Source organism: Barbatula barbatula, assembly GCF_947034865.1.
Source record: "Barbatula barbatula genome assembly, chromosome: 16".
NCBI lineage: Eukaryota > Metazoa > Chordata > Actinopteri > Cypriniformes > Nemacheilidae > Barbatula > Barbatula barbatula.
Genome location: NC_136779.1, coordinates 17,169,407 through 17,191,154, shown reverse-complemented (window position 1 = coordinate 17,191,154; position 21,748 = coordinate 17,169,407).

Sequence of the window (21,748 nt, the reverse complement as noted above, 5' to 3'; positions counted from 1 at the left end):
GCAGTGATGAATTTATGAACTATTTCACAAATAAAATCCAAGATATTGAAGAAAAAATTATAACTATGCAACCAGAAGTGAAACCCGCTGAACAAACAACAAACTACAGCGCCCCTAAGCAGAAATTGCTATTATTTTCTACTATAGATCACAATGAACTCTCTAAAATCATTAGATCATCTAAATCAACTACATGCATGCTAGACCCTAATCCTACAAATCTACTGAATGAGATGATCCCAGAAATATAGATCCTCTACTCTACTATTATTAACTCATCTCTGACACTAGGACATGTGCCTAAAGAGAGATGTGCTGGAGAACTAGTTAACTACAGACCTATTTCGAATCTACCTTTCTTATCTAAAGTTCTGGAAAAAGTAGTCTCAACTCAAATATGTTCCTTCCTCCAAAGGAATGAGATTAATCAAGATTTCCAGTCTGGATTTAGAGCACATCACAGTACAGAGACTGCTCTGATTAGAGCTACAAATTATCTGCTCATGGCGTCTGACCGAGGTTATATCACCTTATTGGTGATGCTAGATCTTAGTGCTGAATTCGACCATTGACCACATCACGCTCCTACATAGACTCGAACATTATGTTGGTATTAAGGAAATAGCTTTGAAATGGCTTGGATCTCATTTTTGGGACCGTTTTCAATATGTAGCAATAAACAATGAGGTATCATGCAAATCACAACTCCAGTACGGTGTACCACAGGGCTCAGTCTTAGAGCCTATGCTCTTCGCATTATACATGATACCTCTAGGAGATATAATAAAGCGACACGGAGTAAGCTTTCACTGTTATGCTGATGATACCCAACTTTATATTTCCTCAAAGCCTCATGAAACACAGCAATTCCATCGAATAGTGGAATGCATAGTCGATATAAAAAAGTGGATGAGTAGCAATTGATGGATGTTCCATAAAACCCTCATCTTCAGCAAAGAATCTTGGTGTTTTATTCGAGAGCACTCCAGGTCGCCAACACCTGTAAAATTGCGTTTTTCCATCTTAAAAATATATCTAAACTATGTCATATGCTGTCACAATCAGATGCAGAGAAGCTAATTCATGCCTTATGACATAAAGACTAGATTACTGTAATGCACTATTAGGTGGTTGCACTGCAGGCCTATTACAAAAACTCCAACTGGTTCAAAATGCGGCAGCTCGAGTTCTTACACATACAAAAAATGATGAGCATATTAGCCCGGTTCTGTCAACCTTGCACTGGTTACCTATAAAGCATCGCATTAACTTTAAAATCTTGCTTATAGCCTATAAAGCCCTGCATGGTTTAGCTCCTCACTGCTTGAGTGAACTTCTCACGTATTACAGTCCTTCACGTGCACTACGCTCTCAGGCGTCAGGTCAGTTGGTAATACCTAGAATGTCTAAATCAAGTGGAGGCGGCAGATCCTTTTCCTATTTAGCGCCTAAATTTTGGAATTGTCAGGGATTGGAAGGAGAACCCAAGCAGTTACAGAACACTAATAAACTTTTTTACGAAATAAAAACCCACGATGGGGAAAAAACAGGAATGTAACAAGAAACTTCCCACGATGGGGCAAAACTAGAATCATTATTTAAACCAAAAATCCATCAAATTACTAAAACATGACTAACTGGGGAAACACAACAAAACAAGATATTATACATACGATCCATGAACATGATAACAAGACAGAGGCAAGGAAACTCACTCACAAAGAATCTTCACAAAGGTAACTCACACAGGACAGCAAACACAAGGGCATTAAATGGGGAAACTAACAAAAGGGTAATTAACAAGCAGGTGTGGGTCATGAAACACTGAGGGGAAGCTAACAAGGAAACGAGAGGGGCGGGACCAGAGACGAAACTGGAGAGAACGCATAGTATGTCATGACTGACTATAATATGTTTCTCTCCACACAAAACACGTGGACCTGTCATGATCCTGCCACTAGACTTGGAAATCAAGACATGAGAAGGCAGGATCATAACAGGAATAGTCTTCCCCGCACTGTCCAGGAGGCAGACACACTCTTTATAATTTTGCCTACACTACACTATCATAATATATATATTCCGAAGATTTAGGCTGCACTAGTTAGATCAACCGGAACCAGCAACACTTCCATTAACAACTGATGCATTTGTTACATCAAAGACTGCAGAACAGTACTCTACTCTCAGCCAGTCTTGTCTCATTGTTACAAGGTTACTAGAGCGGGCAGGACGCATTCCAAGGTTACCAGAGCGGGCAGGGCGCACTCCATTCCCAGACCTGACAAATGCTGTGATAATAGAGCTGGACAAAGGATGTGGCGACTCTACAAAACTTCAGCCGCTATTAGATTATTAATGATAATCTTAAATCTAACTTTTTTTTATTTTGCCTCGTTGTGCAAGCACTGTCGAGCTTGTGCAGAGGCTGCAGCTTTTGCCAGAGGGAAACTGGAATCCACTGGTCAGGCCTGGTTTCCCTCTGAGGTTTTTTTCCTCCAATGGAGTTTTGGGTTTCTCGCCACCGTTTGCATTGTTTGCAAACAGTGTTTTGCACTGTTTGACTAGCCGGGGGAAATGCTAGAATTTTATAGTCTTATTTAATTAACACTGCATATAGAAATTTATAGTCTGTCTGATATTTGACCTGTGTTTTGACTTGCATAAGATTTTATGTTTTGCAAATAGTCAATGTTTTCTTGTACAGCTGCTTTGTAACAATGAAAATTTTAAAAAGCGCTATATAAATAAAGATTTTAAAGATTAAAGATTTTTTTTGCGTAAATTGTTTATATTTCATTTCCTGAGAAATATATATGTACTGTATTTTATAGCTTCTGAAAGACATTATTAATTAAATTAAATAATTGTATAAACAAAACAATTACAATTTACACATTTACATTTACTCATCTAGCAGACGCTTTTATTCAAAACGGCTTACAAAGAGTTCGGGGACGAATAAGCGATATTACAATGAAAATTGTAAAAAGCGCTACATAAATAAAGCTGACTTGACTTGACTAGCATCATACAGTATTAATAATCAGGGGGATGTAAACTATGGAGCTGTTATTATTCTTTGGAGTGAACTTCATTTTAACATTTTATGTTTAATAATTTATAACTTGTTCAGGGTAGAACTAAATAAATAAAAAAATCAACCTTTATTTAAAAAAATATATGTACAGTATATACAGTAATTATATTGTGGGTCCGTGTTTGTCATAGACCGTCCATCCATTGTAATAAATTGAGTGGGCACTGACATGTTACGCTGTTACTCAGTTTGGAGCCTGGGCATGCACAGAAGGAATAGTCAGTGGCACCAAAGTCTGCACAGTTGTGAGCACGCAGTAGATCGCGGTATCAAGGTCCAGCCCATAATCCATGATGAGTCAAATGAAAACGAAGAAATCAGGTTACCACACCCCTTTTATATATATCTTATAAACAATTCTTACTTAAACCAAACATTAAAAAAAGCTAACACTTGGACTTACATCACCGTGATAAAAACGTAACCTATAACCAAAATCATCTATGTTCATGTAACAACTCTATTATTTTGGATTGGCAACCACATAAATACATCGTAATCATGGTAACGTAAGCAACATTTAAGAGCATAAAAACAGACTCGCCGTGAACGGTTAAACTGTGTAACGTTCCCAGCAAACATGCCCGTGTGGGCCCACTGTGGGTTTACTGTGGGACAGTGTGGGCAGGGCAAACCCACACCAAACCCCAAGCGGGTCCCGCATGGGTTCGCCCATGTGGGGCCCAAATACGTTTGCCCAACTGGGCCCCATTGGGGTTTATCTGTGGGCAAACCCACTGTGGGCTTGCCCACAGAAAAACGTACTCGGTTACTTACGTAACCTCGGTTCCCTGAGATACGGGAACGAGTACTGCGTAGCAGGACGCTATGGGGAAAACTCCTTTTTCTCCGATGACTGAAGCAATTCAAAAGCGCAGTGAAAACTGCACGGTGATTGGTTGGAAAAAAGTAAAACTTTAAACCAATCGTAGCGGAGCTGCCGGACCAATGGCGATGGCACCCGCCAAATTGGGCGGGGCTTATGGCTATATAAGCAGACACATCGCCATAGGGTCTTCAGGTTACTTCGACTGAAGCGACGACAATGCAGCTCGTAGCACGGCAAGGAACGCAGTACTCGTTCCCGTATCTCAGGGAACCGAGGTTACGTAAGTAACCGAGTACGTTCCCTATCGATACTTCACTCGTACTGCGTAGCAGGACGCTATGGGGAACCAGTATAATCACGCCGTGCCACAGATGGAACGAAAAACACAGACAGTCTCGGAGCCTTGGCTCGGAGACGGGGTAAAGCAGGGAAACCCTGAAAGCGGCGAAGGCCAAGCTAGAAGGTGGCCTAGACCGGTTATCGTTCCCAAAGCAATTAAGTGCTGGCGTGGCTATAGCCATGGCTCAGCGACCTAATTAAAGCAGAAAGGACCCGGGCCTGAAGGGCCGGAACGTCCAGATTGTAAAATCTTGTAAAAGTGGACGGCGAAGCCCAGCAGGCCGCCGCACAGATATCTTTTATAGAGACACCACTATACCATGCCCAGGAAGAGGCAACGCCTCTAGTGGAATGGGCTCTAACTCTCGTGGGACATTGAAGGCCCAAGGAAGAGTAAGCCAGCGATATAGCCTCAACTATCCACTTCGATAGTCTATGTTTCGAGACCGAGGACCCTTTGGTGCGGTCGCCGAAGCACACAAAGAGCTGTTCCGACCGTCTGAATAGGGCGGAGCGCTCAATGTATATTTTTAATGCTCTGACTGGGCAGAGCAGACTAAGCTCTGGGTCCCGCTCGGAGGAGGGGAGAGCAGAGAGCGAAATGACCTGTGCTCTGAACGGAGTAGAGAGCACCTTAGGTACATAGCCATGCCTTGGTTTGAGGACGACTCTGGCGTCATTCGGCCCAAATTCCAGACAGGATGGGCTCACAGAGAGAGCCTGTAGGTCCCCCACACGCTTCACCGATGCTAAAGCGAGAAGCAGAGCGGTCTTGAGCGTTAATGAACGGAGGTCCGTAGATAGCAGAGGCTCAAAGGGAGGACCCTTTAGAGCCCTCTGGACCGTGGGCAGATCCCAAGTGGGAACTGTAAGAGGGCGAGGGGGGTGTAGCCGCCTGGAGCCCTTCACGAAACGAACGATAAGATCGTTCTTGCCCACTCCTTGTCCTCCGAGGAGGGTATGCGAGGCTGAAATAGCCGCCACATGGACTTTGAGTGTGGAAGGGGCACGGCCGTTATCCAACAACTCTTGTAAGAATGACAGTATCAGCGATATGTCACAGGACACTGGGTCAGCGCCACGTGTTGCACACCAGGAGGCGAAGACAGACCATTTGAGGGCGTAGAGACGTCTAGTGGACGGGGCTCTAGTCTGTGATATGGTGTTCAGTACGCTCTCTGGGAGGTCCGTAGGCTCCCGTCGAGAGGCCAAAGGTGCAGAGCCCACAGCTCTGGCTGGGGGTGCCATATCGTGTTCCCTGCCTGAGAGAGGAGGTCCCGCCTCAGGGGAATGGGCCACGGGGCTGCTACTAGCAGCTGGGAGAGATCCGCGACCCAAGGCTGGTTCGTCCACAGAGGGGCTACCAATGGCACTCGGTGCGCTTGATCCCTGATTCTCCTGATCGTCTGCTGCAAGAGCGCGATCGGGGGAAAAGCATAGAGGAGCCGGTTGGGCCAAGCGTGGGCCAAGGCGTCCTTGCCCTTCGAGAAGTACGTCGGGCAATGAGTATTGTCTTCTGAGGCGAAAAGGTCGACTTCCTCCTTGCCGAAGATTTGCCAGATTTGCTGAACCGACATGGGGTGGAGCGTCCATTCGTCCGAAGGAACATTGCTCCGAGATAGCATATCTGCTCCCCGGTTCAGTTTGCCTGGAAGATGAGTTGCCCTCAAGGAGCACAGATTGGACTGGGCCCATGCCAAGAGGTGAGATACTAGGGAAAAAAGGCGTCTTGAGGAGAGGCCTCCCTGATGATTTATGTAAGATACCACCGTCATGCTGTCTGATCGGACTAAGACGTGACAATCTTTTAGCACCGGTAGGAAGTAGCGGAGAGCCAACCATACTGCCTGCATCTCCAGGTAGTTGATATGGAGGCTTCTTTCCTGGTTCGACCAGAGGCCGAAGGCCGGTTCGCCATCGCACAGAGCCCCCCAACCCGTGTTGGAGGCGTCTGTCGTGACCACTTTACGGCTGGATGTGGAGCCCATGGGCATACCCTGCTCTAGCCAAAGGGGATCTTTCCACGAGGCTAGGGCGGTTATGCAGGCTTGATTCACCAGAACACGCAGTCGTCCAAGACGCCAAGCGTGTGGAGGAACTCAGGGCTTCAGCCAGTACTGGAGGGGGCGCATCCGGAGGATGCCCAGGCTCAGTACCTGAGATGCAGAGGCCATAAGGCCTAGCATTTTCTGAAAAACCCTGAGGGGGCGTGAAACCCCGGGTGTGAATGAGGCTGCAAGCCGTCGAATGACCAGAGCTCGTTCTGCCGATATTCTGGCGGTCATGCGTTTTGAGTCGAAGACTGTTCCCAGGAACAAAATACGTTGGCTGGGTGACAGTGCGCTCTTTGCAAGATTGATCCTGAGTCCCAGGCACTCCAGGTGGCTGAGGAGGAGGGATCTGTGGGACCTTAGCTCGTCCTCCGACTGGGCTAGGACAAGCCAGTCGTCGAGGTAATTCAGAATGCGGATTCCCTTCTGTCTGAGAGGGGAAAGAGCCGCATCCATGCACTTCGTGAAAGTGCGGGGAGCTAGAGAGAGTCCGAACGGAAGGACCGTATATTGATAAGCAATTCCCTCGTAGGCGAATCTCAAGAATCGCCTGTGACGAGGGGCTATCTGAATGTGGAAGTAAGCATCTTCCAGGTCCAGAGAGAAGAACCAGTCCTCTGGGCGAATTTGCGAGAGGATCTGCTTCATCGTGAGCATTCTGAAACGCCGTTTCATAAGGGCGCGATTCAGATGTCTGAGGTTGAGTATGGGGCGGAAGCCGCCGTCCTTCTTTGGTACGAGGAAGTACCGGCTGTAGAAGCCTGACTCGATTTGATCTGGGGGAACCATTTCTATGGCTCTTTTTCCCAGTAAATTCCTCAACTCCGTGCGCAGAACGTGAGAATTTGAGTCCTGCACTCGGGTGGGGACGACCCCGCGGAAGCGCGGGGGTCGACGAGCAAACTGGAGTGAATATCCTCGGGATATTATTTCCAGAACCCAATCTGACACCCCGGGGATGGCCCTCCAGGCCTTGGCCCGGGCGGCAAGGGTTTGGGTGCAAAGAGGAGGTACGCCGCCTTTTGGGGGCTTGACTCCCAAGGATAATGGAAGAGGAAGCTTGCTCTTTTCTTGACAATGTTTGTGTTTTATTAAACATTTTGCAGAATGTGGTGTGGGCTTTAGAAAAGGCCCCGCACTTACAACATTGCACATCAAGACATTTTTGCCGGCACCCGGAACTGAACGGGGTGACCTGGCAGACATGAGAGCAGTCTTTGAAGGAGGGCCGGCTGGAACGGGCCCTGTAGCCTTCCTCTTCCTTGCATCGGGCTCAGGACGGAGCCTGAGGCGCAGGGTCCAGCGTGATCTTAGGCCGGGGACCTTGTCGCTGAGGATGCAGGAAGCGCCGTCCGGATCGGGAGCGCCGGCCGAGATCCGGGTCTCTTAGGCAGAAAGTGCCTCATGGCCAGCGAAGACTTCTGCGCGGCCGTAAAGCGTTCTGCAAAACCCTCCACCGCCGGTCCGAAGAGGCCGGTCGTGGAAATAGGAGCATCCAGGAAGGGGATTTTATCCGCATCCTTGATCTCCGTCAGCGTCAGCCATAGATGACGCTCGAGCACCACTAAGCTGGCCATGGATCTGCCTATCGCCTGGGCCGTGGCCTTGGTGGCGCGTAGAGCAAGATCCGTCGCGCTCCGTAGCTCTCTGAAGAGCGCAGGGTCAGGGTCGGACTCATCCATGCCTTGGAGGAGCTTTGCCTGGTAGACCTGGAGCACTGCCATGGAGTGAAGCGCTGAAGCCGCCTGGCCTGAGGACGAGTATGCCCGTCCAGCGAGGGCCGAGGTGGTTCTGCACGGCTTTGAAGGATGAGACGCTTTAGCCCTCCATCCAATGGCGGCGGGCGGACACAGATGTGCGGCCACAGACTCATCGAGGGGGGGTAGCTTCTCATACCCTTTTTCCTCTGCGCTGTCCACGGAGGTGAGCGCAGAGGAGGAAGAAGGTCGAAGACGGGCCTAATAGGGGGCGCGCCACGACTTCGTGAGTTCGCCGTGAACTTCCGGGAAGAACGGTGAGTTTCTCTGACGAGGAGCCTGACGGCGCCCCGGCAAGAACCACTCGTGCAGGCGGCTGCGAGTGGGTTCCTCTGGGGGAGACCACACTAAACCCAGCTCGTTAACCGCCTTCGTGAGGACCCAGAAGAGCTCGGAGTCCGCACTGGGGGCGTGTCCGCTGGGTTCTGGAGACGGCGAGGGGGCGGGGTCATCCAACGAGCCCGCTAACTCCTCCCCGTCTGAAGCCGCTAACGACATGGCGTCGTCATCCTCCGGTTCGTTTCCACCGAACGAGATCATGTCACAGGCGGCCGCCAGTGGACGCTGATCTGTCCGGGTGAAACAGACCGGGGAAACATCTCTCTGCGGGGAAGCCGAGGCACGGCGCGCTTTGCTCCTCTTCCCCGCTGCTTCGCTCGCACAGTGTCCTGTGCGTGCAGAGGCAGGGGGGATCGAGGGGCGGAGTCACTCTCTGAAAAGAAAGCTATCCGCGAGCGCAGAGAGGAGAGAGTCATACTCTCGCAGTGAGAACATTCCGTCTCTTTGAGTGCGTCCCCTTCGTGGGAGAGACCCAGACATGAGACGCACTCGTCGTGCCCGTCAACGGCGTGTAGGAAAACCCCACACGAGCGACAGGGACGACGCGGCATTGTAGCGCAGTGAAAACTGCACGTGAATACCGCAGGAAATTTGCTCTAACACTCTCTGAAAAGAAAGTGTGTGAAAATATGCTCTTTCAGCGTCGCCGGATAGCGGCAGGGAAAAGACCGTGCTGAATAGCGAGAACCGTTCGCTAGTGAAGCCGCCCACAGAATCCGCCGGAGCGAAGCTGCTGACGAATCCGCTGAAGCGAAGGCGCTGAGCAGGAGGTCGAATCCGCTGCAGGTGCTCTCTCGACGGCGAAGCAGTCAGTCTCGGGAACCGAAGACCAGGTCGTCGCTGAAGGAGAAGAGATCTGAAGACCCTATGGCGATGTGTCTGCTTATATAGCCATAAGCCCCGCCCATTTTGGCGGGTGCCATCGCCATTGGTCTGGCAGCTCCGCTACGATTGGTTTAAAGTTTTACTTTTTTCCAACCAATCACCGTGCAGTTTTCACTGCGCTTTTGAATTGCTTCAGTCATCGGAGAAAAAGGAGTTTTCCCCATAGCGTCCTGCTACGCAGTACGAGTGAAGTATTGATAGGGAACCCACACGGGCCCTGCGTGGGTATGCCCATGTGGGGCCCACATACATTTGTCTAAATGTGCCCCACTGGGCTTTGCCACAGAAAACCCACAAGAGCCCTGAATAGATTCCATTAAAGATGGAATTTTTTCAAACAGAAATGTAAAATCCATCCCATTGATGATTTCACTGGTCACAGTTACATGCAGACTTCCTGTCTGCACATCATTACAGTTAGCAGATATATAATAAGCATTGCTTACATTTTTCTAAAAGATGTACTTTCTAAGACAGGTACTTTTAGCCTTAATATACTTTTGTGAATACAAACCCCACCTCTAGAAATCGGTCTGTCATTTACAAGTACAGTATACTCACAGTATTCTATGTCAACATATCTTTACTATTTACACAGTATTTTCTTTTGGGGAAAAAGGCTTTTCAATAAAAAGGCAGATAAAGAGTTTCTGTTACATGATATATTGGAATTGGATTGACAGTGGGCAAATTTTTTTATGGTCTTTTTAGACACAAAGACAATAAAATGTATAAAGTAAAAGCTTGGATAATTGTATTATATTAAAATTGTGTTGGTTTGTAATTTATCATTTAGAGTCTAATACCAGAGGCTGGTTGCATAAACTGCTTAGATAAGTAAGTCATCCCATTTTTTTATCAAATCTTCTGTAAACATTTACATAAATAGGCTAATTGAAAAATGACTAATTAGACCTAAGTAATTGTCATTGATACTAAATTGGAACGTAAAACATATCTATTCAGGGAGAAAGAATTAACATGGCAAATACGTTTGCACTAATTTTAGACATTTAAAATCTAGAAAGATAAAATGGTGGATCAACAAGCGCCAGTAGGTGGCGGCAGATTACAGTCTTTTTGCACCTACTCAAACGGCGCATTGTATGCTGCGTGCAATCCGTCTAGAATGCCAAAGAAAGTTATCCGACCTCTGAACTCGGGGGAAGATCCATCAATCCCGACCTGATAAACGTGGTTAAATGGATTGAAGTCGGAAATCGGATATTTTATGTCACAATATCCTATACAACAATTTACTTTTAAACTAGTTGTAGGCTATATTTACAAATAATCCTCAAAAGTACAGTGCAAATAAATAATTATTAGCAGTGTCCATTGAAACATTAAACACAAGTAATGCAGCATGATTTTTCTTTGATAAAAAGCTACTTCCAAAAAAAAAAGCTTTAAAACTCATTTAGTGCAAAATTGTAGGCTTTACGGTAAACCCAAAAAAATCTGAGGTAGTGTGGCACAAAAGGTTATAAAAAGGTGCTTCATATAGCACTGTTTCCATATTAGAACCTGTTAAGCCCCTGTATGGTTCTTCAGTGGTTCTATATAGCACCCCAGATATCCCAAAGAACCCCCCAGTTTGGTCCCCTATGATTACGGAAAAATAACCACTTTTACAATATGCATCACATTATGTTAACAAAATGAAAACATCAACACCAGTAACTGCATAATAATTACACTGGATCCTGCTGGACAGCAAGACATTTTTTATCAGGTAAATGTAATCTAACATTATAGATAACTCAAGAGCCCAACTAAGCAAACACGGAGCACAATAAAGGTGATTTGTTCTTGCTACATGTTAATTTCATGTTAAGGAAACATGCCTGAACCACTGTACACGATTGAATCATGTTCAACCAAAGATGTTTTTATACGAAAGAACACTTACTAAGATATGTAATAGTCTATTATGACTTCATGTGTAGATAATGTGGCATTCTTTTGGAGTTACACATTGTTTCATGTAAATCCTTATATAAACATGGTTTAAGAGTTCAAACAAGAATGTATGTGCTTATTTGCTCTATGTGCATAAATGCATATGCCAATTTGAAAGAATTTATTAATTTTTTAAAGGATTAAAGGTTTTATGGATGGATACAAATATTCATGTGTGTTCCAGAGATGAACAAATCTTGGAACAACATTAGTTTAGTTAAAAGATGGCAGATACAGTTTTTTGTAAACCGTCTCTTTAAGTGTTGTAAATAAAATAGCCTACAACTAGACCTGAAGGAGAACTGGACAATCACAGGGAACCAGCCAACACGTGGAGAGAGCACTTGAAAACGAGAAATTCATGAGGCTGTGGTGCTGTGGTGGAGTGCAGTACAGCTCTGGGCGCTTGCAGGACACTGGTGTATATGGTATAGTATGGTGTAAAAAGCCACCCATTGGCAATAAGGATCAGGTCTTTCTGGGTCTCCAAAAAGTGCCAATCAGAAGTTAGATGATGCAGGAGGGTCTGGGTGCAATGAAAGGATCTGCCCTGTCATCAGCATTGGATGATTTGTTGTCGAAGAAGTCCACAGCTCTTGTCCATGGAAAGCTCATGTTCATGCAGAACTTTAATATCTGTGAAAAGCTCAAAATGATTAGCTTCATCATTAAATGTATTTGTTATCACAATCAATATTTTGAATTTTGTAACAGTGTTTGGAGGCTACCCTTGCAAAAGAGCTAAAGTAGGATATAAAGTAGGAAGTTTTATAAAACTCAGCCTGCTATTTGCGAATCAGAAAGTGTGTAACGGACGACCATCCACATGTGCTTGCTGCAGTTTTCTTTTCCCAAAAAAATGCTTCAAATAACAGTTTTTCACTTTGTGCTTTAAATTTTGTCTACGACATTGAACACCTTAAAAAATATCACAGGCCTATTAAAATGTCCGCTGGGGTTTGCGTACGTGCAAGCGAGAAATGAACGCAATAAAACACAATTGAGGCTTTCAGGTTTTAGGAAAAGTTTGGCGTGAGATTAGGGGAGGAGCCACTAAAATTCGGGTTAAACTGTCCTTTTATTTTGTAATATTATTTAACTTGTTTTACCGTATTTTTATTAAAATAAATGTATAGGCTTGACACTTTCAGCAACAAAAAAAATCATCTTACTTTTTAAAAAGGAAAAAGGATTGCTATTGACCAGATATTATAGGCTATAATTATCCTTCGTAAAAAACAATTACTCTAAATTATATTATTTATCATTGTAATACTAAACATATAAATTAAACAAATTGAAAAATATATATATTTAAATAAGCTGCGTGAAAGGATGTAGGCGGCAAGCGCGAGAGCATCCCAACTCAACTCTGATGGCATCACCTGACTGAGCACCTTCTTGAGGTAAATTTATTTTTCCACTTTTATTCCCTGTTAATTACAAGTATTAAGAAACACACACATATATATGGATATATAAAGTTAGCATAAAAGGTGTAAGCAAAAACTCATTTTCTTTTCTTTTTATTTATATGGAGGTTTCAAATATTTATAAGGAAATTTTTAGATTTTATAGTAGCGCAGATAACGTTAGTCCAAGGAAAGGAATTCAACTGTATGATAGGGCTGATAATTTTCTCGGTTTAGCTGGAAAAGTGGCTCTTGTTATTTTCTCTGACAGATTTATACTTTTTACAGATATATATATATATATATAAATAACGCTGACAGATTTAAGCTCTCACTAAGAGCGACGGCTCACATTAAAGAGCACTAAAGCTTGAGGCAATTAAAATTAACACTTTCTTTTCGTCCTTTCTTAGGGTTATATTTGACATCTGACTGTTGTAAGTGATAAATCTTATAAACATCATATCCCTTATTTGCCATATGCATAAATCAATACAGCAATGTATGACAACTTGTCATGATTCCGCTATCATGTCATGTTTATTCTTGGTCTTGCAGCGGAGTCATGGCATAGCCTTAGGTTTTGTGTGAGAAAGACATGGCTTTGTTTTGATTCTGACTTGCCATGTGCTTTCTCTTGTCTCGTCAGTGTTTCCCGCCCTTTTGTCTCGTTAACCTTCCCTGGGTGTTTCAGTACCTGCACCTGACCCTTGTTAATTATCCTTTGTCTGTCTCCCTTTAAAACATCCTCGTGTTCATTGTCCTGTGCTCGTTTATTGTATTTTGTACGCATTATGCTTTGTATTTCTAGGATTATTTCTGCATCGTGTCGCTAGTTCTTGTTACATTGTGTTTTGGTGAGTTAGTTTAGTCTTATCCTTAGTGTTTATGTTCCTAGTTTAGTTAGCCAGTGTCCTGTTTGTGACTATTGTTTATCTTTGCCCTGTTTTACTCCCTCGTGGGTTTTTGTTTTGTGTTTATTATTAATCTTGTTACCCAGTCATCCCCGTGTCTGCCTGCACTTGGGTTCTTCCCTACACAGTGAATGACACAACTGTTTTCTCATTTCTTTGTGTCAGAATCAGCTATCACCGGCTCTTTTTTAGAGACACAGCAGATCATCTTTGACTTTGTAAGTACACCCCCCTTATCGACAGATATACATGTTCTGTCAGAAATCATAGCGCCAGCGCAAGTCCAGTCACCACATCTTTTTTTTTATATTCAAAGAAATCTTTGAAAGAAGCAATATTATACATATCACACAAAGAGGGAAAAAAAAGATTGATAAAGAAAGAAAAAAATAAAATAAATACAGAAAAATAACAGCAAGTATTCTCCTCTTTCCTATGGACACATTCTAAATCCACAAAAAACATTATATATATATATATATATAAAAATATTTAAACAAAAGACCATTCATAAAAATAGACGGGATATTAAATTGAAAAAAAAAGTATGTATAAATTTTAACAACTTTACATTTTTTTGGTTGTTTATTAGCAAAAGAGTTTTTTTTAAGTTCTCCATTTCTAACAAAAATAAATTGCAGTTAAGTGCAGATTTTTACAAACTTTTGTTTATGAATATAATATTTGCCATGTAAAATATAGAAATTCACCACGTAATCAAACATTTTACATTCATTGGTATATGAACATATAATATCTTTAAGAGATAAAATGTAAACAATATTTTTATGGGCAAATAAAAAGGAGCTTACGTCTGACCAGAATTTAAGGGTTACAGGACAGTTAAAAAATAAATGGGCCAAGTTTTCCTCCTGCATATTACAAAAAGAACACGTATCACCAATGTCCATAAATTTAGATAAAGATAAATTGCAAGGGTAAATTTTGTGTAGAATTTTAAAATGCACTTCTCTAACTTTGTTATTTATACAGAATTTATATGGGAACAACCAAGCAAGTTTCCAATCAATATCTAGGATCTGAGCATTCCAAAAAGGTTTTCCTCTAGGGGAAATTTTACGTTTGGATTGAAGAAATAATCTAATTTTTCTATTATTAACTGAAGAGGAAAAAAGATTGATACCATCTATGGACAATTCAGGAAAATGTCGATCATTATTCGCAAAAGTAAGATGACTTTTCATTAACTGTATTAATCCCTTTGGAACGGCTTTCACAACCTTCTGAAATTTTTTAAAGGGAACAGGAAAATTGAAAGTATAAAGAAAGTCTTCATAAGATAAGATTTCTCCATTTCCATCAAATAAATCCATAACAAAGTGTATGTTTTTGTCAACCCAATTGGGAAAAAATAAAGATTTATTTCGAATTTATGTTGAAAACAAATCTTCCAAGCCAATAAGACTTGCTGGTGAAAATTGGATAATTTAACTGGTAATTTCCCAGGCAAAACATTACAACGTAATAGAAAAGATAAGCCTCCAACTACTTTAAAAATGCACTGTGGAATAAAGAACCATAACGAGTGTTCTTTCTTTTGGCAATCTTTTAACCATTTAAGTTTGAAAGAGTTATTGATGTCTAAAAAATCTAACATTTCTAAACCACCATCAACCCTTCTGCCAGACATAATATCCTTTTTCAATTTATGAGTCTTATTCTTCCAGATAAAGTCAAAGAAGATCTTATTGATTTCCTTTGAAACATCAGCACCCACAAACAGAGAGAGAGCAGGATAAACAAGTCTGGAAAGACCCTCAGCTTTGGCTAATAAGACTCTTCCAAAAATACTAAGATCTCTTTGTAGCCAATGATTCAAAATATTTTTAGTTTTCTTAATTTTAGAGATAAAGTTCAACTGATCACATGACATGATGATATTTTTAGATATATGAATACCAAGATATTTCACAGATTCCATTACCGGTATATTTTCCACTGATAAATCTAAAGAATGATGAAGAAATAGTATTTCACACTTATTAATATTTAACATTAGCCCAGATGATTTAGAAAACCTAGAAATATGATCTAGAGCTATTTTAACTTGATGTTTATCTATAAGAAATAAGGTAGTATCATCTGCCAGTTGAGAAATTCTGATTTCTCTATCAAATATTCTCAGACCCATGATGCTTTGGCTATTTAAGATGTTAATAGAAAGAAGTTCAACTACAAGTAGGAATTGGACAACCTTGTCGAACACCACGAATCAATGAGATTAAGCCTTGTTTCATAGTTGTACATAACTCCTTTTTTTATGCATTCATTAATCCATGAATAAAATACTAATTGTCGGTAGATAGCGCTAACGATGCATTAGCACTGGCTTTTACAGAACTACTACAATCTTTTGGGGTAATACAACACATTAAAGGACCCACTCATCGATTTAATCATACACTAGACCTGATTATATCTCACGGAGCCGATCTAACCTATAGATATTATGCATCAAAGCGACGATGTCACCGATCACTATCTTATAACGGGTACTTTGCGCACGTCAGGAATCAGCCCTTTAACTCGTTATCAACAGGGTAGAACAATCACCTCCGCTACTAAAGATAGCTTCGCAAAGAGCTTGCCAGATCTGACTCCTTTAATAACCATACCAATAAATAAAGAATCGCTCGATGTCATGACCAGGAAAACATTCGTGACAAAATTGTAAAAACTCAACCTCCAAATCTGTCCTATGATTTAGCACCAACCATCGCTCCAAAACAAAGGCTCCAGCGTTTTTCACCTATAAAACAGGAAGATTTAATTCAACTTATCGCAACTTCTAAACCTACAACTTGCTTACTAGACCCCATACCAACTAAATTATTAAAAGAGTTACTACCTGTTGCAATTGAGCCCATTTAGACCGCATCATAGCACTGAAACTGCGCTCGTTAAAATTACAAACGACCTGCTTATAGCATCAGATAAAGGTAACATCTCACTCCTGGTCCTGCTTGACCTTAGTGCTGCGTCATCAATTTGTCCATTTAAATGGGGAATCATCCAATCTAACGCAAGTAAATTATGGATTACCTCAGGGATCGGTTCTGGGACCCGTGCTGTTCTCCATATACATGCTTCCCCCTCGGAAACATTATTAAAAAACATGGAATTAGCTTCCATTGCTATGCAGATGATACTCAGCTATATATCTCATCAAGACCAGATGATTCCTCCCAGCTATCCAAATTGGCAGAGTGCATTGAAGATATACAACATTGGATGACCTGTAATTTCCTTCTTTTAAATTCTAATAAAACAGAAATATTACTTATCGGACCAAAGACACGCAAACCAAATATTTCTGATTATAAACTGCAAGTTGAACGATGTACTGTTACTCCAACAAATACAGTAAAAGATCTAGGCGTTATATTAGACAGCAACCTGTCATTTCGAAATCACATCTCAAATGTCACAAAAACAGCCTTTTTCAACCTAAGAAATGTTGCCAAGTTACGAAATATTCCGTGTGTTGCTGACGCAGAGAAGTTTATTCATGCATTTATGACCTCAAGACTTGACTACTGTAATGCGTTACTTAGTGGTTGTCCTGCATCATCAATAAACAAACTACAGTTAGTTCAGAACGCAGCTGCCAGAGTTCTAACCAGGTCCAGAAAATACGATCACATACCCCAATTTTATCAACCCTTCACTGGCTACCCATTAAGTATCGTATTGACTTTAAAGTTATAAAGCCTTAAAGGGTTTAGCCCCTACCTACCTAACAGAGCTTCTATCACACTACAACCCATCACGCTCTCTAAGATCTCAAAACGCATGACTTTTGATAACACCTAGAATAACTAAATCCACCAAAGGGGGTCGAGCTTTCTCATACGTAGCACCTAAACTCTGGAATAGCCTTCCTGATATTATTCGAGGATCAGACACACTTGCCCAATTTAAATCTAGATTAAAAACGCATCTTTTCAGCCAAGCATTCACTTAATGCAAAATATGCAAAATAAACCACCAGGAGATGCTGACATTAGATATTATTTACTAGAATAATTGGATTTATTATATAAAACACCATGTAGTGTGTTTTACCCTTTCTTGCGTTTTTCGTTCTTCCCCTGTAAAGCTGCTTTGGAACAATGCAAATAGTAAAAAAGGCTATATAAATAAAATTGAATTGAATTAAACATTAAATAAAGTGGATCTTTTAGGATCTCCCAGAAATGTTGGTAAAATTCAGCTGACAATCCATCAGGACCTGGACTTTTATTTTTTTTCATACATTGAATAGCTAACTTTAATTCTTCTTTCTTAAGTACAGAGTCACACAAGCTTTGGAAGTTATTATTAATCAAAGGAATATAATCTTTAATCTTATCCGTAAATTATTTACACGTTTCATAATTAAAATCAGACTGATAAATTTTTTCATAAAAGGAGCTAACGAAGTCTGAAATGATCTTAGGATCCTTGCAAAGGGTGTTGTTAATACTCAATGCTGATAATGATTTTTTTTAAGTTCCTTTTTTCAAGAGCAAAGAAATAAGAGGTATTCCTTTCACCCTTTTCTATCCACCTAGCTCTTGAGCGCACAAAAGCTCCATTGGCCTTGTTAAGAAGCAAATCATCAAGTTTTGACTGTAATAACTGAAGCTCACATTCCTGTGACTGAGAGAGTGTCTGATATTTCCATAGAGTATGAATTTGATTTAAAAGCTCTGTTTCAAAACAATTCCTATCCTTCTTCAATTCCTTACTTCTATTAATAGCCAATTCTCTAGACTTAAATTTGAAAAACTCCCATTTAGATATATAATCTGCCATTTCTGAATGAAAGATACTGGTAGCTAAAGTTTCAATGTTTATTGTAAAGATGTTATCATTTAAAAGAGAGTTATTAAACTTCCAGTAGACACGAATATGATTAGAATTACGAATAGTTTGTAATGAGAATTCAATTAGTAGGTGATCTGAAAACGGAGCATAATGGTGGGAGATATTTTGAACGTGTTGTAGCAAATTAGAGGAAATAAGACACAAGTCTATTCTTGATTTTAAAGACTTTGAAGCATTACTCCACATGTACTCAAATGAATTGTCATTAAAGTAACGCCAAGAATCAATCAATGATAGATTTTTGCACAAGGAATCAATAATATTAGCGCTCTGATTTAGGGGTCGAGGATGCTGTGGAAATCTATCCAATAAACCATCAGGAACTTCATTAAAATCTCCAGCTACTATTAACTTGGCATTTGTGATTGTTTTCAACGGCTCAGATAATGTAAAAGAAATGTTAGCAAAAAACGAATTATTCAAAGTGTGGGAGTTAAAGCCATAAATATTACAAATAAAGAAGATAGAGTTTTCCAATTTAACCGTTAGTATAACCCATCTACCGTCAGTGGAGGAGTTAAAATGAACAATATCACCTTTAAATTTGTGAATTAAAACAAGAGTACCAGCAGAGGTGTTTGACCCATGACTAAAATAAATATTGTCACCCCATTGCGCTTTCCATATTTTAATATCAGAAGAAGAGGAATGAGTTTCTTGTAAAAAAATGAAGTCTGCATTATAACAAAAAAAATCGCCTTCCTTTTAGTGTTATCTCTTAAGCCCCGCACATTCAAAGAAATAATTTAAGTGACTAAACTGGAACTTGTCCATTAGTATACAAACAAATTAAAGATGAAGAAAAGGAAAAAAAGATAGAAATAGCTATCGATAACGCTGAAGTTGACCGAACCTGAGCTTAAAACTTTTAAACACTATTTGCTATATATGAAGGATAAAGAACTTAGTTACATAAGGTCAAAAGGCCCCTGAAACAACAACAACAACAATTCAAAACCGGGCAAGTGTATGGTTTAAAGCAAACCTGGCACACAATTAGACTAATTTACGTCCACACGGAAGTAGTGTAGAATTGGCATCGATTTTCTTATTATCAATAATAGCAAAGGGACCGCTGAAACCGGCTTTCTTCCCATCCTTTCGAGCCGCCTGGACAAGTGGCCAAAGTTTATTTCGACTTCCAATGTCCGCTTTCGAAAGAGACTCCTTAATAAACAGACCATTCTCTCTGAGGTAGATGTAACTCTTAGCTTCCATCCATATGATGTCGCAGTAACTTCGAGCCACAAAGCGAACAATGATATGACGCGGCGAACCATCCGAACGTTGCTTGCCTACACGATGAACTACGTCGACAGCGTCCTCCAACTTGTCCTTGATCCGGGGAACCACCCTAGCAAGATGGTTGATTGTAGTTGTTCGGGTGTTTTCATTCCCCCGTTCCTTTACTCCCAGCAGTTTTAAACACCATTGGTGGCTATATCTTTCCAGATCATCTACTCTCAACTTGAGAGCGCCATTTTCTTGCTGGATAGCTTGTATCGAAGTTTCAGCCTTACCGATCCTTTCGCCCTGGGTGACAACATCCGAAAGGAGTTTGTTAACGGTGTCAGACAAAGAGTTCACAGCCGCTGTGGTTACATCAATTGAGGTCTCAATGTGCGTAATCTCATGGAAAGTCGCATCCTGCTTGGAGTTTAGGGACTGAATGGCGTCGAAAATTTCAGCAAGTGAAATATAACTGTTGTCTTTTTTCTTCTTCCCAGGTGGACTTTTGCTCGGTGTTGCAAGCGATCCATTAAAGTCCTTTGCGTAATTATGAAGAGCGGCGACTGACGCACCACATTCAGAGTCATCCATGCTTTGTCTGACTGATTCACACGATAATTGCCTGTCTAATTTCCACGAGGCACGCAAATCCCTATTAGCACGTTTTCTGCCCATTAAGTTAAAAAAGGCGGATATTCAGCAATAATAACGATTGAGTGAATTTTAGCATCCGCCAAAAGGGGTAAAAATGACCATCTAAATAGAGTTTCTCCTCATATAGCAAAGGTGCAAGAAAAATACGTCTACTCAGCAAGAGGCCATCTTGGCCCCCCAGTCACCACATCAGAAGGCCCAGAGACAGAGCCCAATGCGTCAGAATATGGGAACCACGCCCACCGGGGAAAAACAATCCAGTGACTACTTTCCTCGTAACTTCTGACACGTGGGGGAAAAAACTAAAAGATTTTAAAGACTGGTTTGTGTCCATTTGTGCAGAAAACAAGCTAAACACACAACCGCCCTTTTTTAAGCTAAAACAATTGTGGGACAAGCTGTTCAAAGCTGTTAGCTAGTGTATATTAACTAATATTTGTGTGTGACAAGATCTCGCAATTTACTTATTCTTCCTGATGCTTCAAGTGTTATTGCTTTTTGGGGGTCTACAGTTTATGGTCTAAATGCGTTCTGTCTCCATCCTTTATTTCGATTAACTGCTCTTGAATGTTTTTTAATGATGACAGCTCATGTTCATTACGACTGACAATTGCTAAAAAACATGTCAATGAATTCAGTATGACTACTGTTTTATTTTCTTCTCTCCTTTGTTTTTGTGTCAGCAGCAGCTTAACACACCCAACAGCTCTTTTCAGAGCCTAATCACTTTGAGAGCTAAATCACAGAAAATCTGGAACAGTAAGTATATTGATTTTGTTCGCGTAAAAATTACATATCTGATGGAGAAAGGTTTATATGCATAGATGATTAAAAAAGTATGCACAACCAGAACAAACTAAATGCAACACCATTCAACTTTAATTTGATACACTATTTGCAATGTTTATTTGAAGCATGCTTATGACACAAAACATATACTGCATAATTTACAATAGACTAATACTACAAAACACTACCTCCGGAGACATGACAAGATATCGAAAAATCAGAAACTGTTGTTTAACATTTTTCTAACTTTTTTACTTTAGTTAGTGTGCATTATAGCCGTCTGAGCATTAACAACATCAGTAAAGTTAAAATGCTCATAGTTCACTGCAAATATGTCTATATCTTGAACCCAGCAACTTCAATATGGTTTGTAAACTATGTAAAGTTGAAGCAATTAAACTTAGGCCAAAACAAGATTGCTTCAGGGTCAGTAACTGTTATTCCATTCTTGGGTTGCCAATGCATGAAGTTATTGATAGTAATTCTTCTATTTTTACACATGACAGTTTGTTCTGGTAGTGCCAACCTTTTCTTTCTTTTATTCTGCATATAATTCATCCTTCAAAAAAGCCAGTCTATATTTTTGCAGAAACCTAC